The sequence below is a fragment of the Malaya genurostris genome, chromosome 1, assembly GCF_030247185.1.
Source record: "Malaya genurostris strain Urasoe2022 chromosome 1, Malgen_1.1, whole genome shotgun sequence".
In the NCBI taxonomy this organism is placed as follows: domain Eukaryota; kingdom Metazoa; phylum Arthropoda; class Insecta; order Diptera; family Culicidae; genus Malaya; species Malaya genurostris.
In genome coordinates, this window is record NC_080570.1 from 47,563,319 (window position 1) to 47,584,624 (window position 21,306).

General features: G+C 38.0%; 1 protein-coding gene across 1 annotated transcript in view; it reads left to right on the forward strand.

Annotated features, from left to right (window-relative positions):
* Positions 1–21,306, forward strand: part of LOC131438855 (uncharacterized) — a 244,737-nt gene that overhangs the window by 134,463 nt on the left and 88,968 nt on the right. The window contains exon 2 of the mRNA XM_058609193.1: positions 1,724–2,281. The gene's annotated coding sequence lies outside the window, so the exon portion shown is untranslated. The remainder of the gene's footprint in view (positions 1–1,723; positions 2,282–21,306) is intronic.

The window sequence follows — 21,306 nt, forward strand, 5'->3', positions numbered from 1 at the left end:
CGATGTCAAGTTCAAATCAAACTTTAACTAGAAATCCATGTATATAAACAATAACGAAAAAGAATTTCTTTATTTTGAGGTTAAGGAACTTGAATTAAACTCACTCAAATACTGAAAAAAAAATTTTTTCCTTTTTTGAGTAAAAAATACTTCAATTTTGACAGCTTCGTCTCTTAACTCAAAAATGAGTGGATAAGTGATATCTCAAGTTCAGAGTAACTACTTTTTATGAATTTGAGTGGTGTGTCACTCAATTTTGAGTGATGTTCAATGAGTTTCTACACCTTCAAGGGGCAATACTGTCAAAATTTGAATATTTCTTACTCAAAATAAGAAAAAAATATTGTTTTCTAAATTTGAGTTAGTTTAACTCAAAATTTAAGATCCTTGCACTCAAAATAAAGAGACTCTTATTCGTTAATGTTTATATACAAAGTCATTCTTCTTCTTTTTTTAAATAGGAAGCCAAAAATAGTGATTCAAAACCGTTTCCTTTTGACCGGTTTGGAGTCGAAATTGAACGATTTTGATATCCTTATGTTGGACTTAGCATAATTAAAACCACAAAGTTTCTATTGAAAACATCAAACTAATATACGATCTCTCAGAATTTCGTAATATTTGGAAGAATCGTTCTCCATCGAAAAATATTAGACCCGTATTTATTCATTTTGTCATTAGGGTGACCATTTCCAAGTTGAGGTGGATCAAAAATTTTTTTTTAAATATCATAACTTTTGAACCACTCTACCGATTCCGATGGATATGTTGTCAAAAAAAGCTAACAGTTTTTAGGAAAAATGTGCGAATATTGTAGAGTTGAAGTTTTGTGTTTGAAAAAGTTAATTGTATAACTCTCTAACGGTTTTCATGGTTTGCGACCAATGGGCACTATGTAATTTTTTATTTTACTTTAAAAGCTTAAACATTCTTACATAACATATCCAAATTGAGCGATGCGTTTTTTTTTTGTTTTTGAGTTGAATTGTTTTTTGAAATTTTCAAGTCTTCGTTCTTTGCGACCATGCACCTCCATTTATTTATGGTAATTATAATATGAACACATTCTTACCTCTTGAAGACTTTAAAACTGACTATTTAAAACAAACCTCGATTGTTTGTTATTTTTAATACATTTATTTGTTATTTTTATTACACTTTTGTTTTTAAATAATTTATTTTACAATCTGAAAGAGGTAAGAATGTGTTCATGTTATAATCGCAATAAATAAATAAAGGTGCATGGTCGGAAACAACGAAGACTTGAAAATTTCAAAAATGTTTAACTCCAAACAAAAAATAACGCATCTCATAGTGCCCATTGATCGCAAGCCATGAAAACCGTTAAAATGTTATACAATTGGCTTTGTCAAAGACAAATTTCAACTTTACAATATTCGCATATTTTTCATAAAAGTTATAGGCATTTATTGACAACATATCCAAAAATAAGCCGCATTGGTCGTGTGGTTCAAAAGTTATGGTTTTCAAAATAAGTTTTCAATCCCCCCCCCCCCCTAACATGAGAAAATTGAACGGTTAAAGAACAACGCGTTCGACACCGAAAGTGACAGCCAAACTTGATCAATGACCCAATAGTAGCTTTCAAATAATAAAAGTGTCAACGGCTACGACCTTAGTGACAATCAATAGTAATTTTATTGTATTTTCTTCAAATTGCCATCTACGATAATGTTTAATTTTTATGTTTTCTTGCTTTCAGATTATAACTGCCTCGCATTTCAAGCTTCAGTGCTTAAGGGATTTGAGACATAATTAACATCGACATTGCCGTGGAAATTAAACCTCATTTCTACGTAAAAAACACAAAAACATCATAACAGAGAGAGAGAGAGAGAGAGAGAGAGAGAGAGAAAATACCCTCTTGCAGCGAGCGGACTACCCACTTCCACGTTATTGCGGGAAATATGACTTCGGGTCATCAGAACTCATGGTGCCACGACGGCTAACGTATCCCGGCAACCCCCTACGAGCGTCTCCGGCATTAGTTCTCTGCGTGTGACAGTTGAAAATACGCACAACATTTCTATATTGACCGCACTGTGCAAACTTTTACCGCCCACGGTACATTAATGGAATGGTAAACGAAACTCTTGCTGTCATCCCTAACCAGAACTGACCGGAAGAACCGGAATTGCTTCTCGCGGATCCGACCGAGGCACTACCCTCCCCCTTCAACACCCTTGACACACATGGCATCGCGCGACCTTCCGGACGATGCTGCTAGCAATGATAAATGGCAAGACAGAGCTTAAATTTGGTGAGTGTCCCATAAATTATTACCGCATACCGTAGCACCTGTCGGGACCGGTGACGGGAACTTTCCGTAGGCCCGGAAAACTCGAATAGTTGAAAGACAAACGGGCAGTAAATCAATGTTGCGTCTATCCACCTTGATAAACGCATGTTTCGCAAGCCCTGCTCTGCAAGGCAGCCAACCGGAAAAACAGATTTGCTCATTTTTCCAGAAGATTGAACGAAATGGCGGACAATCTGCCGGTAGTCAACAGTGGTCACAATTGGCGGTAAACCGGTACCGGAAGTGTCGAGCAACGCGGAAGAACGCGGGGAAAACCAATTGCATTTGTTCTGGATGTGCATAAAGTAATTTGAACATCTCGAGTCACAAATATTTCTATAATTTAATGATGTTTTATTAAGAAGATTGTGACATTCACAAACATTTTCTGTACCATTAGTATGATTCAAGGTCAGCTTGTTGCATAATTGAAGTAAAGAAAAGTTAAAGCGTGTTAGAATAACCACGATACATTTTCGTGAACCAGTTTTTATGGTAGAACATACACACTTAATTTCGCTCAGTAATTATTACACCCTTTAAAGAGTTTTCAACCACCGAACTACCAAATATGTCACCGATAGATAGCTAGATCAGTGAAAAGAAACATTTTTTGGCAGCAGTACCTGAGGGTACCGCAGTAACAGAATGTCATATTTTGCTGAAAATTCGCTTAAAAATTATTTGCCGAAACTCAACAGCTGAGATCGACAATCAAATTTAAGTGTGTATCGTGTTGAGTAAGAGAATTGTGTTCCTCGAAGCATAACTCGGCAATAAAATTGAAACAAAATCTACCTACGAGATCAGAAGCCTAAATTACTATTTTTCAAATAAAAACAGTTAAAAATTTTTTTTCTTTTACACATACACGTTTCGCGTGTAGGCCTGGTGCATGCAAATTAATTTGCGAGAATAATGATGCGAATTGTATGCGTTGAAAAACAATGTCAGGCATACCAACATGAAACAGCTTCGTAGTTTCCTTGAGAGGTTGGATGCTAATTAGTGCGCACGGTATGTTTTAATCCCTAAATAAATGAGACAACATGTGACAAGCTACTGTACGGGATGATGTTGTTTCTGTATGAACATGACAATATTGCTAGTTAAGTCAATTATTTCCCCATTTTTTTTATCAAATATGTTCAATAATCTTAATTCACAAGGCATAATGTCGGAGTAATAATTAAAACGTTCCTGTAAACCATTTTCTACAGCTTCATCTAAATTACAATTACTTCCATAATATTACGGAAAAGCCATCAATATCGGAATCATATAAACTGAAACTGTTGAGTATAGATGCATAACATCTACGTCTCGCTCAAAATTAGTGACTGTTCGTCTAGACATTACCTCAGAATATCATCATCTGGGATTCCAATACACATTAAACCAATAAATTTCTCACATTTTCCATTAACTACGTGATCACAATGCATAGAGAAAGCATTGTCCCATTCCTTTCAGCCATCGACACTTAGGGGAAAGTATTATAAAGCGCCCCTGCTGGCCAAAACGCCCTCCTTCCATTTTAAAATATTCAACACTTTTCTAAACAAAAGTTTTATCACTAACACTATCTTTTCGTAAGATCTTTCTGCTATGCAAGTTTGGCTGTTGTCGTTTGCTGAAAAATATGAAACCACTGAAAATATCATTAGGCAGCTTTACGATGTGAAGTTATGCTTCGACTAAACAAGCATTTTAACCGTGTAAAAAGTCTAATGGCCGGTTGCTACTTAGTAATTAACTTTTAGCCGTGTTAATCACCCCTATTCTGTATTTCGATCGAATCGGATTTTGTCGAACAAATGTAAAAATTTGCATTCTGCAAATCGATCGAGTTATGCTTTTGTATGGGAAACTCGAACTCGATCGAGCTACAGAATGCAAAATTTCGTATTCGATCGAAACAATCCGATTCGAACGAAATACAGAATCGGGGTGAATGTCTCTATTAACAGTATAAAAATTCAGAGAAACAAAGCCATTTCTTTGATATACGAATTTCATTATAACAGTCACTCTGCGGACATTATGCCCCCCCTTCGATTCAACAGTATGCTTCGAGTTAAAATATTATTTTAACAATTTTTAACGACTATTAAAACAAAATGCAGCGTTGAGAGGATAAAAAAGTTGGTTTCCAATTGTAATTAATTGATTTCTGATGCGAAGAATATCTTTCTTATCTGCTTTTCTTCTATATCAACATTTCAAGGGGCATACCACTGATTTGTTGTGAGGCATATTGTACGGTTGCAGGGGCATTATGTCTACGGCAAGCGAAAAAAATGAAAATGTGGTCGTTTTGGGATATGTGTTTGTATCAATCAATTCTCATCACTTCTACCGAAATCATTGAAAATTATGTTCCTCAGGTGAATTGCAATGAAATACCAACATTCTTGAAAAAAATACATCAGTACATTTAGAAATCTCTCAATGTTTTCTTAAGAGGGGGCATATTATAACACTTTACCCTATCTCGAGTCTGTTTTGCATTCACCGCAGTATCTTCGATACATCTTCTGAAATAACTAGTGCGCACTTTTTGATAGTTCCTCCATGATTTTGATAATGAAACATCGTGTTTTTGAGATTGGCATCCTATCGAATGTCAGTGAGTCGATTAACAAACAGTGCGATTTATGAATCATAGGAAAAAATGCTGCCCAGCTTAGTTGGATCCGAAAAATTTGACAGTACCTAGCAGTTCGGTAAAGTTCCATTTGTTCACATATTTATTTCGAATTAAATCCGTCTGAATGAGTATGTCAACAAACCACTGACAGTTGCCGAACATTGACTTTATTCGTCACGAGTTAATTCGTAACGTCATCCGGTAAAACCTAAGGTTATTCGCAAACGCTGTGATGGATATCTGTTCTAAAATGACAGGCTGCCGTATAATTTAAAACTATCAAGAATAAACCACGAACTTGATGATCTCAACGGGAAGATTTAGAACCTGTTCTATATTTTTCTGTCAATGTATTTGTGTTGTGTCGATTCACTGAGATGTTTCAAATCAGAAACAAAACAAACAAAATGAATGATTTCGAAAATGATATGAATTTTTATTATGTACCTCTAGAAGAATTTGTTGATGATAGTGAACTAAAGTGCTTTTAAAAGGAAAGTGGTGAAATTAAAAAAAATTAAAGTTGATATAAAACTGATGAAGTTACGCCCTGGCGCATTTTCTGTAAAATTAGTTGGTTTTCGTGACTAGGATAAATATTCGGGTAATTTTATCGTCTCGTTCACTATTTCCAGTAGTAAAAGGTTCGGAAACCATCAAACATAAAGAAAACAAATAGTTTCGCCCTTCCTTACTAGGAATTGAAGTACCGCCCTGTTTGTTTGCGTGGAACACGGAGGGCGAAACTTACGTAAACAAATGGAATGACAGTTTCGCCCTTTATAGTTCTTTGTATTACTAAGATAGAAATTTTAGCAGAATCCGAATTTTTAGGCAAAATTGTAGGATTTTGAAGCATTTATTGGTAGGAGAGAAAAACTCGATTTGTTTACTTTTGTAAGATTCGTCCTTCTTTTAAAAACGGCTGATATGAAAGATCTATAATAGCACTGAAACTTGAGCAAACCTTTCACCAGCAAGCCGTTCTAGTTTTATTTATTCAAACAGTTCTTCTGTCAAATTTAAAACTGTCAAAATTTGCAGAATCTCTAGAAATAGCTGCGATCTTTTTGTTTTTCTCACTAAAACTTCCTTGTATCATTCTTTCTAGAGAGCTTGGAGTCCGCAGACTTTTTTTTGAGTTTACAGACTTTGTCAACCCTGCCTGAAGATAGTTGAACTTTTCACCTGACATATCTGACCTGACCTTTCACCTGACATATCTGATCTGATAACTCTCCCATATAAAACTTCCAGCTGCTGAATTTGCTCTAAATGTTGGTATTTTTGTTCGAAATATTGGTAATACAAAACTAATATTTAAATATATTATATAAATGAAATTTTCACTAAATGAGACTAATACTTATGCGGGTACTTCGCATATGGGACAGACAAGAATTGATATTTTTTCACATTTCACTGAACAACGCCACAATTTTTTTGCAATTTCTGAAAGTATATTAAGAACAGACTTCATCCATCAAGCTAACTCACCAATGGCAAAAAATCAAAAGAATATGTTTATGTGTAATAAGGATATATAATACAGGGTGATTTTTTAAGAGCTTGAGAACTTTTTTAAACAATAAAACGCATAAAATTTGCAAAATCTCATCGGTTCTTTATTTTAAACGTTAGATTGGTACATGACATTTACTTTTTGAAGATAATTTCATTTAAATGTTGACCGCGGCTGCGTCTTAGGTGGTCCATTCGGAAAGTCCAATTTTGGGCAACTTTTTCGAGCATTTCGGCCGGAATAGCCCGAATTTCTTCGGAAATGTTGTCTTCCAAAGCTGGAATAGTTACTGGCTTATTTCTGTAGACTTTAGACTTGACGTAGCCCCACAAAAAATAGTCTAAAGGCGTCAAATCGCATGATCTTGGTGGCCAACTTACCGGTCCATTTCTTGAGATGAATTGTTCTCCGAAGTTTTCCCTCAAAATGGCCATAGAATCGCGAGCTGTGTGGCATGTAGCGCCATCTTGTTGAAACCACATGTCAACCAAGTTCAGTTCTTCCATTTTTGGCAACAAAAAGTTTGTAAGCATCGAACGATAGCGATCGCCATACACTGTAACGTTGCGTCCAACAGCATCTTTGAAAAAATACGGTCCAATGATTCCACCAGCGTACAAACCACACCAAACAGTGCATTTTTCGGGATGCATGGGCAGTTCTTGGACGGCTTCTGGTTGCTCTTCACTCCAAATGCGGCAATTTTGCTTATTTACGTAGCCATTCAACCAGAAATGAGCCTCATCGCTGAACAAAATTTGTCGATAAAAAAGCGGATTTTCTGCCAACTTTTCTAGGGCCCATTCACTGATTTGCAAGCGTTGCTCGTTAGTAAGTCTATTCATGATGAAATGTCAGAGCATACTGAGCAAATAATAATGCATGAAAATCATAACCTCAAAAAATTTGAGCAAATACTAATGCATGAAAATCCTAACCTCAAAAAAATCACCTTTTATAATCGAAGTGAAATCTTATATATTTACACGTTAATGTCTTCCCTGACACAATTTTATACTGGTAGCGTAATTCTATTAGTCAGTTTATCACAAATTCACCGCTATCCGATATACAGTTTTCTTGATCGATTACTTCGATCCGACCATTTTTCAATTTGTAAGCGATAATTTACTTTGCATTGCAATGAAATCAGAAGCGAACATTCCAATCGTCGACGACGTTTCTGTTTATTCCGATGCAGACGACGCACTGTACAAAGGCATCTTACATATCACAGTGGCAATATTTCTATTCTTCCTTTGTGATTTGTATTACTATGAATGTTCGACTATATTCGCAATTTTTGTATATTCGTGGTTTTCTACTATTTTGGCTAGTTTTCTATTTCTTTTCTCTAACTTTTTTTTCAAATTAAGGGTGATTTTTTTACAGGTATCTTTTTGGCAACACTGGTTTTGACAGATCACGCGTATCTTGTATCTATGTAAAACTTGTTCAATTTGTTCTATTATTTGATCATGAATCGTCGTTTGGTCTATAATTCAATAATGAATGGGCGCTGGCAAAGTTGGAGGAAGATTCATTTTTTTACACATGAATATTAATCACTCTAAGGATTCAAATACAAATATAAAAAGACACCACAGTCTCACCGTTTCGCAACAAAAAAAGTTAATGAATCACTATTGTTTTATAGTTTACATTGCGTCTAAAATGCCAGAAATAATTGAGCATGAAGTCCACTTAGAGGTGTGAATTTTTTTTTATTTTAAGTGTTGTTTTTGTCGTGAATACAACTTACTTTACTATGGGGTGCCTTTTCAAAATTTACCCTCTGAGATAGTGATAAGTTTTTGATCGTGAATATCTCTTGTTGTATCTAACGAATGAACATAATTTTTGCTACACGCCATCGGAAATATGATCACAATTTTATGATAAAATATTCAGTTGTGTGACATAATCTCAAATAATTAAAAATTAAACTTTTCTGAAATGTTTGGTATAAACGAGTATCAAAGAGGATAATTCATAAGGCGCGTTTGCCTTTCTCGTATTTTTAAAGCTCATAGCTCAGTGATCTGTGAAAGTATTTATACAATCTGACTACCAATAGAATCGAAATTTTTCAACTGCGGTATGGAAGCGTGTATGGAAAAAGCATTGATGTATTTCAATAGTATACTATTGAAAAACCTGTCTCATTTGACCCATGTCAACACCAGCCAATTAGAACGAGTTCTAGAGGAAGAGAACAAAATATCTGCTGCTGTACAACAAATCGCTCGTGAAAAATGTTCCGAACATTGCTTAATATCGCAGTGAGTTCCACAATTTGACCTTTCTGAATGCTAGAAACGAATCCCTACAGCATATTGATAGTTTCTTTCAATAAATTATGCAAATCCGAAATGAAATAATCGACATTCAAATTCTGTATGCGGCTATTTTTATAGCCGTTAGGACCGCCCATTAGTGAAAAAGCTACAAACGAAATCACGTAAAAAGAAACCTCTCAACAAAAATTGGATCAGTTTGGATTCTATCGCCACTGCGAGCAGATGTATTTTGTATCGTTTGCAGAGCTAGTTTCGTTTTCGGCAAGAGCGATTACGTCACAGCTGCCAATCATTTGCATTGGTGAAAAAACAACAGTAGAGAGCATTACACAAAATCAGCCGTTCTAATGACTCTAAAAGTTTTCTAAAGAACTATTAGGATTTGTTGTTCGCAAATCGAAGGTAATTATCCTCAGTTTAGTGCAAATCTAGAACAGTTTGATTAGATTTGTGCACTTTTCGCTGTGTAAAATTCACAGTAATCGAGATCAAGTGAAGCCTTCTTTGTTTTTGTGAAAAATGTGGAAAAGGGGAATGCTTGCATAATTCATACAATTGATCAACTAATTGATATTCGGAAGTGTTAAGGAACATGTCAGTTGTTTTCGTATTCACGACATCCAGTTAAGTCTCTGACATTGCCTTTTTTACGGATGAAATTAAATATCGCTTATAAACAATACGACAATAAAAATCAGAAACCGTTCAAAGTTCAGTGTAGAATTAGACTTAATTTTATCTTCTTCTCATTGTAAACCTGAATACAAGTAGATTGATTTTGAAAATCAAGAAATTGTAATACCTAATATGGAAAAGCTAATTTACATTTCACATACATTTATATAAATATAGATTTTTGATGTAAATATATTTTCTCTCTCGAATTAGTAAATGATCGTATTTATAGCTTATTTTTTCGTACAGTGCATAAGTAGAAATGTTTTACATGTTTGGGATTTTTTGATTTAGTGTACTGATTGAAAAAGCTGTCACCCGCTTGTGAGAAATTCTAACAGCCGGCAGAAGCCTGGGAAGATTCCGGAAACTGTCAAAATTTTCTAGGCGAAACTGCGTCATTCCCTCGCCAAGTCACGCCATGCAATGTCGCAAGATACATCCAAAAATGAAAACGAGTCTTGAGATCAGGTAAATGAAAAGAAAATACTGGTACATTTAGGGGAGAAAGTTTAGCATACCATGTTTAGTAGTGCAAAATCAATGTAATTGCCCTTCATTTGTACTTCTAATGGAAAAAAAATAAACCAAAGGCGCAAATGTAGAACCGATTCAAAACGGTTCTGACAGTCTTGTATGGCAAGAATCCGGCAGAAACAGAACCGTTAATAACCGTTAGACGAAATTCTCTACGAGAAGCGGTTGTTGCATTGTTGCCAGAATTTTGCCGGAATTCTGCCAGCATTCCGGCAAAAATTTCTGGCAGATGTTGCCAGCAGTCTGTGGGGAAATCTACCAGGTACGTACAAGCGGGCATATGCGCTTAAAAAAATTTTTGCCGCAGCAGTGTTGCTGTGCTGTCTCAATTTGCAAGGAAAAACACAGAGGGCGCTATTTTGAATTTTCTTACTTATGATTTTATTCTCATCCTTAAACTTACATCTACAGATACTCAAAAAGGAATTGTCCTGATTTTCTCTGTATTTTCACAATAAAAATTAATAAATGGACATTCACCGTTTCATAGAGTGCCCCCCCCCCCCCCCCCCCCCCCCCCAACCGATTAAGGAAAGTTTTCATTTTTGTCTTTTGTTAAATTAATACTTGATTCACCGATTCGCTATCGTTCGCTCGCAAATCCTTTTCGAATTAAAACCTGGCAAATGTGTTATTGGACGTTATCATAAAAAAGCGATATTTGCATTTTTTTATATTTTCTTTGTTTTTTTTCTGTTTATTATTTTGTATAGTTGAATTTCTGCATATTTTTGCATATTTAAACCTTTTGGCCAACACAGCTGTACCAGCAGTGTGCTGCCGCAAGGAACAAAAATTCGTTCCATTCTCCATAATCACACATCCCGTTGAGCAGGACCGATCTGAATTATGGCATGCGATTTAATGCAATCCGTTCTAGAACCGATTAAGCAAAAGTATTTTCGAAGCAAAAAAAATATGCAGCCAAACGTTCGCCAATGGGGGGCCGTGTTTCTTGAGCACGTGAGAAGGAAAAGAGAAAATTCATGCTCAAAACATGGGTAATGGAGGAAAATTACGAGCTAGCACGATGAAAACACGGAAGATTGCAGAATTATTGGAATCAATTATAGCAAATCACAGTAATTTTCTGCTCGATTATTCCAGCTCACACCGAAACGTCGGTAACGGTAACGGGTGCATGTGGGCCTGAACCAGACAGGCAAACGGAACCAGTTGCTGATGTGGATTTTCGGGAATTCATACGGGGACTTGTAGGTGAGCCGGCAGTGGTGGCTGAAGAAAACGGCGAAAAAAATGGAATCATGTCTACAGCTTCTGCCACCACGTAGAGCTTTGCGAATTCAGATGGCGTTCTAATGCATAAAATAGAGGGTTCGAATGATGATGCAATGATTAAATGGAGGTAGGAACCGGTCGGAATGGCAGGGAAGCCATGGCATGAACGGGGTAATCTTCGTGTCGAAAATGAATATTTGCTTCCGATCAGAGGTTTTTTCCTGTGCCAAATGGAATAAATGGAAGCAAAAAAGAGGGTTGACTTTCGAATGAGTGAAAAAAAGTTTTTAAAGACTAGAATGGGATAACTTCAATGCTTTGCATGTTATGTCAGAGCAAAACTCTAACAAAATCTACTCTGGCGCCTGAGCCATCTGTTGTCCTTATCTCGACTGAAACCGATCTTCGTTTTTTTTTGTGCCATGAGTGTCCGCATCGGGATAAAATCTGATTTTCCGCTAGAGTTTTGACTATTGAGCCGTAAAATAAGGATCGAAATCCTAACTATATTTGGTGTCTACACCGCTCCGAAACTAGAATAAAAGGAATAGATTATATGAAAGTGTTGGCTGATACTGACATTACAGGTCACATGGGAATCTAGGAAGATAACTTTTTCATTCCGCAAACATAAATGTTTCAACAAGGTGTACAGTTTGTTCACATGACAGCTATATTTTACTACATCCTTTTCAATGTTTTATTTTCGAAACGTGTGAAAAAACTTTGCTTGAACATAAAGATTTTAATGTGTGAAAAATGTACATCTGCTGTTTAGAAAACGATGATTCATGCGTGTTGAATCGTGCGCGACGGAGACTTTGAAAGAATTGAGAATTACGTTTGATGTCTTCAACTGACTCAAAACGGTTTCCCTGGAGCGGTCGTTTGAGTTTGCTGAATAGCCAGAAGTCACAAGGAGCTAAATCAGGCGAATATGGTGATTTTACGAATAACTTTGTGCAAATGGTGCATAAAACTCTAATATTATTACCGAAGGTCTTTTGCAACATTCTGATTATTTCGACACCAGAAATTTGATTCCGCACACCATATTTAATGAATCTTCTTTGTTGAATGATTTCACTCATTGTACAAACCGCCGATTGCACTTGCAGGTGAAATGCAGCGGAATGCGCGCGTCACGTTTTTGGTCAATTATTCAAAAACTAGACCGATTTTCGAAGAGCTAAAAACACTTTTTTCTTTGCCAAGCCGTAATAGGCTTTTGAAATGTATAAAAAGTTACTGTTCCGTTCCACGGGGATGGTTTTAGAACTGAAAAGTAGGGTTTGTAGCAGAATTTTACAAAGAATTTGAAAATGCAACTCAAAATTATAAAAATTTAGCCAAAACATCCGAAATTTGAAAAAGTTTACATAAACTTTTCCACATTTTTTTATTGTTTGCGCGCTGCTGTTTCGTATTGAGATTGTGTGAGAAATGCACGGTGGGCACGAGTTGAATACAATAAAATGGGTATTATAAGGATTCGATTATATTCTAAGCAACTGTCTTTATAATGCTAGTGATGTCCAAGTCTGTTGAGTTCAATGCATTGATGAAGCAGTAATGCATGGCTGTGTAATATTCTACAATTGATATTACTTCAGATTGTAGCCATTCATTATAGCAACAATAAAAATTCAACCTTGAAAGGCTACTGATTGAAATTAATACAAGCCAAGTATTTTCGTTCATGCAGAACATTTAAAAAATATAGCATTTATATATCTTGGTGTCAGAACCAGAATTCAAAAATATATACGTCCATGGAAAATGTATCATTATACTGAATAGAGGATCAGAACAATCTCCATATAATTGTATAAGATAATAAAAAAAACTACTCGAATAAACATCTTCAAGCTAAACGGAGTCCTTGTATTACGTTTATTTTAAAATTTGGCCTTTCTGTTTCAACAGACTTTGCAGTCGATTCATAGCATAGTTTCTATTAACATACATAGCTAGTGCTACTATCCTATTGACACAAAGAAAAATAATAATATAACCACTTTCTACTTATTCGACGGTGATAATGAAAGTCAATTAGAATAGAATATATTGACAGTGATTTCAGTCCAGTAATTTATTTTAACAGGGTTTTTGTCGATAAGGGAATTCGACCGCGCTCTATCATGCGTGTCAAGTGAATACTTTTACATAAATTTCATCTCAACGGCGTGAAGGATCTGGTAAACTACTGTCAAAGACACAGAAAATACTTGAAAGTTTTCTTGTCTTCAATCGTTCTTTTGATGGAGAATTCATGCTTGCTACTAAACTCAGGTGTATACATGGTAAGCAATAGAGATGGGCAAAACAGTTCATTTCAAAGAACCGTTCAGTGATGCAAAGTTCTATTGAAAGAACTAGTTCTCCAGAGCCGTTCGTTCGATCTTTTCATATAGACTGTCCCAGAAAGTATGGACGCACTTTGACTTCGCTGTAAATAATTCACAAGTGTTAGACATTAAAATTTTATTCGATATACTGATAATATTAGACTACAACAACAGAATATTATTCTCAACATTTGCTACTTAGCCATTGTAGACTAGCTGGCGCACCTTCTTGCAAACGTTCTTCATTAAATTCCGTACAAACTTCTTGGCGACAAGTTTTGACACTTTTTTCCAACCTTTTTCGAACTATTGAATGGTTTCAGCTGCCGAGACATGTTTCCTAAGATGTGCCTTCGTTAATGCCCAAAATTCCTCAATTGGTCGAAGTTGTGAGCAATTTGGTGGATTCATGTCTTTTGGGACGAAAGTGACATTTTTGGTAGTATACCATTCTACCGTTGATTTCGAGTAGTGGCAAGAAGCAAGATCTAAACAGATGACAACAGGATCCTTGTGGCTTCGAATCATGGGTAAAAGTCGTTTTTGTAAACATTCCTTGATGTATATTTCGCTGTTCATTGAAGCAGTAGTGATGAAGGTTTTTAAAATCTTACCGCAGCTACAAATTACTTGCCAGACCATAGCTTCCTTACCAAATTTGTCGACTTCAATCGATGTCTCGGACTGGTTTAACACTTGCCCTTCTCGCACCGTATAATATTGTGGTTCCCGCAAGGATTTGTAATCGAGTTTCAAGTAGGTTTCGTGGTCCATGATTATGCAGTTCAAATTTCCAGCAAGAATCGTATTGTACTGCTTTCGAATCCTCGGCCTGATCGATGCTTCTTGTTTCGGACTACGTTTTGGTTGTTTCTGCTTCTTATAGGTTCGAAGATTCAAACGTTCTTTAGCACGAAGAACATTTGACTTTGAAGTGCCCACTTTTTTGGCAACATCTTGAACTGAAACCTCCTTCTTTTGCTCGAACGCACTTATCCAACTAAGGGTTAGCTGGACCTTTTTTCGACCCGTTTTCGGTTCATCCTCAAAGGTGTTATCCTCACCGAACTTCCTGATTGCATTTCGCACGGTTTATTCACTTACTCCTTCCATTTTTGCTATCTTTCTCAGTGACAGTCCGCGTTCTGTGCACCATTTGTACACAATTTATCGACGTTGTTCTGCTGAAAGTCCACGCATTTCGAAACAAACTTATGAAAACGAATAAACAACTGCACAAGTGGTTAGAGAAGAGTGTAAAGAACAGGACGCAGCCATAAAAATTGACAGATTCTGAACCATTGCGAAGTGGCAGCGGTTTTTGGTTGCGTCCATACTTTCTGGGACAGTCTTTAGTCCAATGGACTTTCTTTTCACTGGGCTCCAAGCAAAAATCTCGCTGTGTGGCTACGTCGAGTCGCCAAAGTACGAATAAAAATTCTTTCTTTCTCACGGAATACTCGAAATTTCACCGCACTAACACGATTCTACGTGCACACCCGTTGAGAGATTCACCAGAAGTTGTAATGGCTGGCTAGCTAGTGGTTCTTTTCTCAGGGTCGGCTTACCACTGTTGCTCTAGAGGACTCACAACCGTTACTTACCCCGCAACTAATACGGCTCACAATTCAGAACGACACACAGAACAGACTTGAGGGCTCAATAGTAAGAAAATAACAAGCAAATATCTTCATTTAACTAATTTATTAAGGGGTTCATACATATATTGGGAATTGGGGATAGGGATTTGATGCGGCCGAACCGGAACCGATGGAGCTCATGCAGTTGGATGCGAGAGGGTTATAATAATCTCATACCTGCGAGATAGCGATATTCCGAAGGAATTCGCTGATGAATAGAGCCATGCAGGGTCATATGTCAGTTCTCGCCTCCGAATACCACTGCAAGGGAAGCGATTGACTCTATTCCGGGTGCTCGTATACAGTGGGTAAACTCATCGGCCCAATCATCAGTGAGCGGGGGCCAGGCGGTGAAATGCGCACCCACGTTCGTTGTTGACATGTGAGGAGTGGGATTCTAGGTTATTCTTTCTAACGGGCCTATCCTTATTCTATAATAATCTATAATTGACAAACAACTAACTGACTAACAAAATTTTAATTCAATTCAAATTAATTTATGCAAAAAAAAAACCAAGAATATTTTGTGTGTGGGCCTGCCGAAATTGTGACCGGTTTATCAACGGTAACAATCATCCTCCCGCCAGGAAAAAAATTGCTGAAATCTGTTCAGGATTGGCAATTTTTCTCGATACACCGTACAATCCGCCAATGATCTCCCTCAAACCACTCGAATACATCGGGGCAATAGTCTGGAACAGGTTATCGTTAAAATGTTCTATTTGAAACACATCCTCTCGGACACCCGTGAAACAGTCAATATATTTATTTTCGTTACCTCTTCTCTTCCACCAAAAGCTCAGGAAAAACTTCCTAACTTTCCTGATTATTTCGACTTCCATAACTTCTTGGAATACTCTAATACTGATGGCCAGTCTAATCTAAACTCCTGACAAGCTATCAGTATTCACGCGGAAATATCTAAAACTACTCTAACCTAATTATCTCTACTGTCAAACTTTCTGCATTCACTCGGGTACCCTTAAACATACATTCGTTTCTCTTTCATTCATCTAACTTTCAAAAAACTATACCTATGTTAACCTAATTATCCTTGAAGTCTTTGTTTACGACTTCGAGGAGACGTTAGGGCCAAATATACCACCAACGAACTAAACTTTCTATACCTGATTCCTTGGGAAGATCAACGTTTTCTTATCAAAAAGATTAACTTCCGCAATTGACACGATGTTGATTTTTATCTCATTCATCTACAGGCCTGACGGTTACTTCAATAAAGAATCAGAGAAATCACGTTCAATGATAATTGATTCAATTTTATATAATGGTCACCCTCTTGGAATTGAAGATGTGAAGCGCTATTCTTCGTTAAATTAGAGGTAGGCCAACCGTGCGCATACTGCGAACCTGACGGTGGCTGTCAAAACAAAGATAAGATGGCTGTGGTATAATTGCGAATGAAAGAGGGAAGAGTAAATTCACTTTTTACTTCACCGGGAAAGGATGTTTTACCATTTCGAACTTTGATTATTGCCTCGAGGATCATGTGTTTGCTGAAAAGGGATGTTTTTCTTGTTTTTGTGCTGATAACAATGCTTGTCTCTATTTCAGGTTTCGAGTCGGGTTGCGGAATGAAAGTTACTACATTTAAGACTGATCATAACCCAACAGCTTCTATCGGATCGCGAAAAGATGAATATTTATACATTTAATTTTTTTTTCGAGATCGGCGTCAAGTGGAACTATACCAATAGGATCATTGGAAACAAATTGAGATAAGGCTGGATCACCCCGGTTTCAGATGAACGGCCGGCCACACTCCCAGTGACTTTCCGTCGAGGTCTTCCAGCTCATACGAAGAAGAACCTTTCTTATTTTTGATTCGGGCTGGCAAATACTGAAGTCCGTATTTTGCATTATAATTTTCTAATGCGTTTGACAATTTCATGTTGCGTTTATACACCAATTGTCCAACCTGGAAAACATTACCGTGTGTTCGGTGTCTTAAATTGTATCGTTTCTGTCCCTCCCTGTGGGCTTTTGCTAAATTGCGCTGGACAAGATCCAAATTTCATTAAATAATTCCTTCTGGTGGGACACACGATCATCAGGCGATTTATTTTCATTGTCAATAATCTGCTGATGTTCGGTCCCTTTCCAATACATTTCATACCCATGTGTCGTGAAGTAAGGGGTAAGTAGGGTTGCAGTATGTACTGATGAATTCAATATTGTTTCTATTTCAGATAGTTTACTATCCCACAGCTTTTGATCATTCTTTACATACGATCTTATAGCTGCGTTAACCGTTCTATTCACTCGTTCAACGGGATTAGCCTGTGAGTGGTAACGGGAATTGAGCCAATGCCGAATGTCAAAGCGCCGCAGGAGAGTTTTGAATTCTTTCGAGAGAAAGCAAGTGGCATTATCCGTAATTATTATCTCTGGGATGGAGTTACGGAAAAACCATTGATCCCTCAACGTTGCGCATAAAACTACACTATCGATTTTCCGAAATGGTACTAGCATAATCCATTTACTAAATAAATCAACTACCGTAAGTATGTACTGGTTTTGTTTTCGACTTCTCGGTAGAGGACCGATGAAGTCCAGTGCAATAATTTGCCATGGATGGGTCGTTATGCGTTGTTCGCCCATCGGGGGGGTCATAGCTGTGTTCGGCGCTTTAGTTTCCTTACATAGACTGCAATTTTGTATATGCTCCCGGACTTCGACGGTCATGCGAGGCCAATAGTAACGCTGTCGGATACGGGAGAGTGTTTTATCAATTCCTAAATGCATAGATTCATCGTGATACTCGCGGATTATTTCTGGTCGTTTATCGGGATCGGGGACGAGTTTCCAATCGTGGCGAGAATCGTGGGGCGAGTCTGGTACTGATACATATTTGTAAAGATTTCCCTCTTTAACTTGAAAATCTACATAGTCTTCAGGGCTTTCCTGTAACTTTTCCACCCAACCTTCATACCAGGCGGATGCATCACTGACTGCAGCTGCGGAGACGGATCTTGACAACGCGTCAGGTACTATATTATCTTTCCCCTTGCGATGTACGACAGTCATGTTATGTTGCTGCAGAGAAAGACACCATCGACTACATCTTGATGCGGTTTTCCATTTAGAAGACATTATATGGGTTAACGCGGATGAGTCAGTCATCAGTGTGAAATGCGAGCCTTCTATATAACCTCGGAATGCCTCGATGGCTAATAGGGCGGCCAAAGCTTCCTTCTCACACGCATGATAGTTTCTTTGCGGAGTTGTCAATTTATGTGAAAAGTAGGCAATAACTCTTTCGTGTCCATCTTGAATTTGAGTTAAAACGCCAGCCACAGCGACATCACTGGCATCGGTTTGAACCACGAATTCTTGGGAAAAATCCGGACATGTCAAGATAGGAGCAGAAATTAATTTCTCTTTAATGTTATTAAAGGCTTTCTCAGCGGAGTCATTCCAGGCTATGGTCTTAGTTTTGGTCTTAAGTAAATCCGTCAAGGCGGAAGTTGTTCCACTAAAGTCATCAATAAATCGGCGATAATAATTAGCCATTCCCAGGAACCGACGTAATTTGGTTACCGTTGTTGGTCTCTCGTATTCCACGATAGCTTTAATCTTATCGGGGTTTGCGCGAAGACCTTCAGTAGTAAGCAGGTATCCCAGGAATGCCAATTCCCTAACACCGAACTTGGATTTCTCTAGGTTGATGGACAGGTTGGCCTCTGCTAGACGCCTCGCAATCTCGCGGAGTAACCTTATGTGCTCCTCGAACGTCTCCGAAACTACGACGATATCATCCAAGTATACGAAGACGTTCGGTTCCAATTCACCATGCCCCAAGACCTGATCCATAAGTCGGGATAGGGTGGCAGGACTATTGACTAATCCAAACGGGAGCCTAGTGAATTGGAACATCCCTTTGCCCTGGACGCTGAAGGCAGTATATTTCCGGGAGGTTTGACCCAAAGGAATTTGAAGGAACGCCTCCGATAAATCAATCGTACTTAAATATTGGGCGCGGGGTATTTGTCCCAGAATGCGTCCTGGATGGGGCAAAGGGTAGGCGTCACGTATGGTTCGCTCGTTGATCTTACGAGCGTCTAAGCAGAGACGGATCTTACCTGTAGGTTTGATTACCGGTACGACGTTTGATGACCAATCCGAATGAGCTCGTTCGATTATTCCGACTCGCAACATTCGTTCTAATTCCTTTCCCACTTTTTCCTGTACCTTGGGAGAAAGTGTGAAGGGGTACTGGCGCACTGGAGGTTTTCCTTTCCAGTGGTCAGCAATCTCAATGTGATGAGTCGTCGTTAACTTCTCGGTATTAGCGACCAAGAACATTTGCTTTACTGATTCTAACTTATCGGTTTCGTTTACTGTGAGCATAATTTCTTCGCTTCTCTGGCGAAGTCCGTCTTCTTCACATATGCACATGCACTCTGATATGGTTGGCCAAATTTTAAATTTAACCCAGAAATCCATACCAAGAATGCAGTCCACGGTTAGCCCTTTTATCACCAAGGTGGGCACTATTTTGATCTGTCCCTGAAAATTGAAAGGGATAAATAATTGTCCTAAAACGTTGAGTTCCGATCCGCCGGCTGAGCGTACGGTAACCGGATGATATAGGGGTTTTAATTTCACAGTGTTGAACTTATCGTGCATTCTTTCACTAATCAGGGTGAGCTGGCTACCCGAATCGAGGAGACCTTTCGCAGGCTGACCGTATATTTTAATACTAGCATATGGTCTATTGTCATTTAGATTGGAAAGAGATATAGTAAGTATTTCGGGATATTCGTGTTCATAGTCATGTTCTTTAACGGGTTCCCAATATTTTGGAAGTGGGGAGTTCAATGGTAAGTTTCTTACGCGGGTGGCTGTGGCGGTCGGCGATTTTCGATCACCTGCAAGCCGTTTTTTTGGCAGTATGGACAATGCTGCGTTTCGAATCCTTTGAAACCACATATCAGACACATGAGACCTTTATAATATCTACACGTATCTAACCCATGATTGGGTTGTCGACAGTAGAGACATTCGAAACTTCTAGGTGGGCGATGAGAATTAATAAGCGATGGCAAAGTGCGGGTCGGCTTAGAGGGGCCTTCTTTGGGGTCCTCCTGACCAACTAGTAATGACTTACTTTGATGGTGTCCCGGGGCAACTTTGGACTCATTCAACTGGTTATCTTTCTTTGAGTAATTACTATCTTTTTGTTTATAAGAATTATTATTCTGATCTAATTGTTTGATAGGGGGTTTACTTGCATTTCCGACTTTGTTTTCGGATTTACCATTTCTGGTTTCCGAAACCACGTTGGTGGATTTTTCAATACCCAACAGCTTTGAGTACAATGAAAAGTTAGACGCATCAATCACATGACCTGCCTCTAACAGTTCTGTAAGGTGACTTATTGGCTTCCACAACAGGGCTTTTTTGTAGTCCATCCTCATGTTTCGCTTTAAGATGTCTAACTTTTCAGCCTCGCTCATGGGTACTATCATTGATCGAAACATACTTTCCATATCATAATAGTACTCTTGGAAGGTTTCATTCCGCTGCTGCCTACGTTGATAGACTCGAGTGCGTACAAGGGAATCGAGTTCAGGATGAGCAAATGTTTTACGCAGCTCATTGACCAGATGAGACCAATTCAACAAGCGACCGGACGATCGCATAGACATGTACCAATTGAGAGCAGGTCCGGTAAATAAATGGAAAGCAGAATCAAATAATTCGGCTTCCGTAGTATGCTCTGATAATGCTAACTGTGACACCAGAACCAAAAATTCGTTTAATTTTAACCCTTGGTCAGTGCCTGCATATTTATCAAGCTTCCATCTTGACACAGGTAAGGACTGGTGATGACTAAGTACACGCATGGCGTTACTTGTGATCTGCGGAGTAACCGATGGCGGTATACGATCATAGGGCTGTTGAAGTGGAATGGTTGGAGTGGATAGCATATCTATGTTGTTCGAAATCGTAGTTGTTGGGTAATTTAACCGGTTAGACATCGGAACAGAGTATGGGGCCGGAGGAAACGACCAAGAATCCATCCAATTATTTGAACTTGATGTTTGTATATAT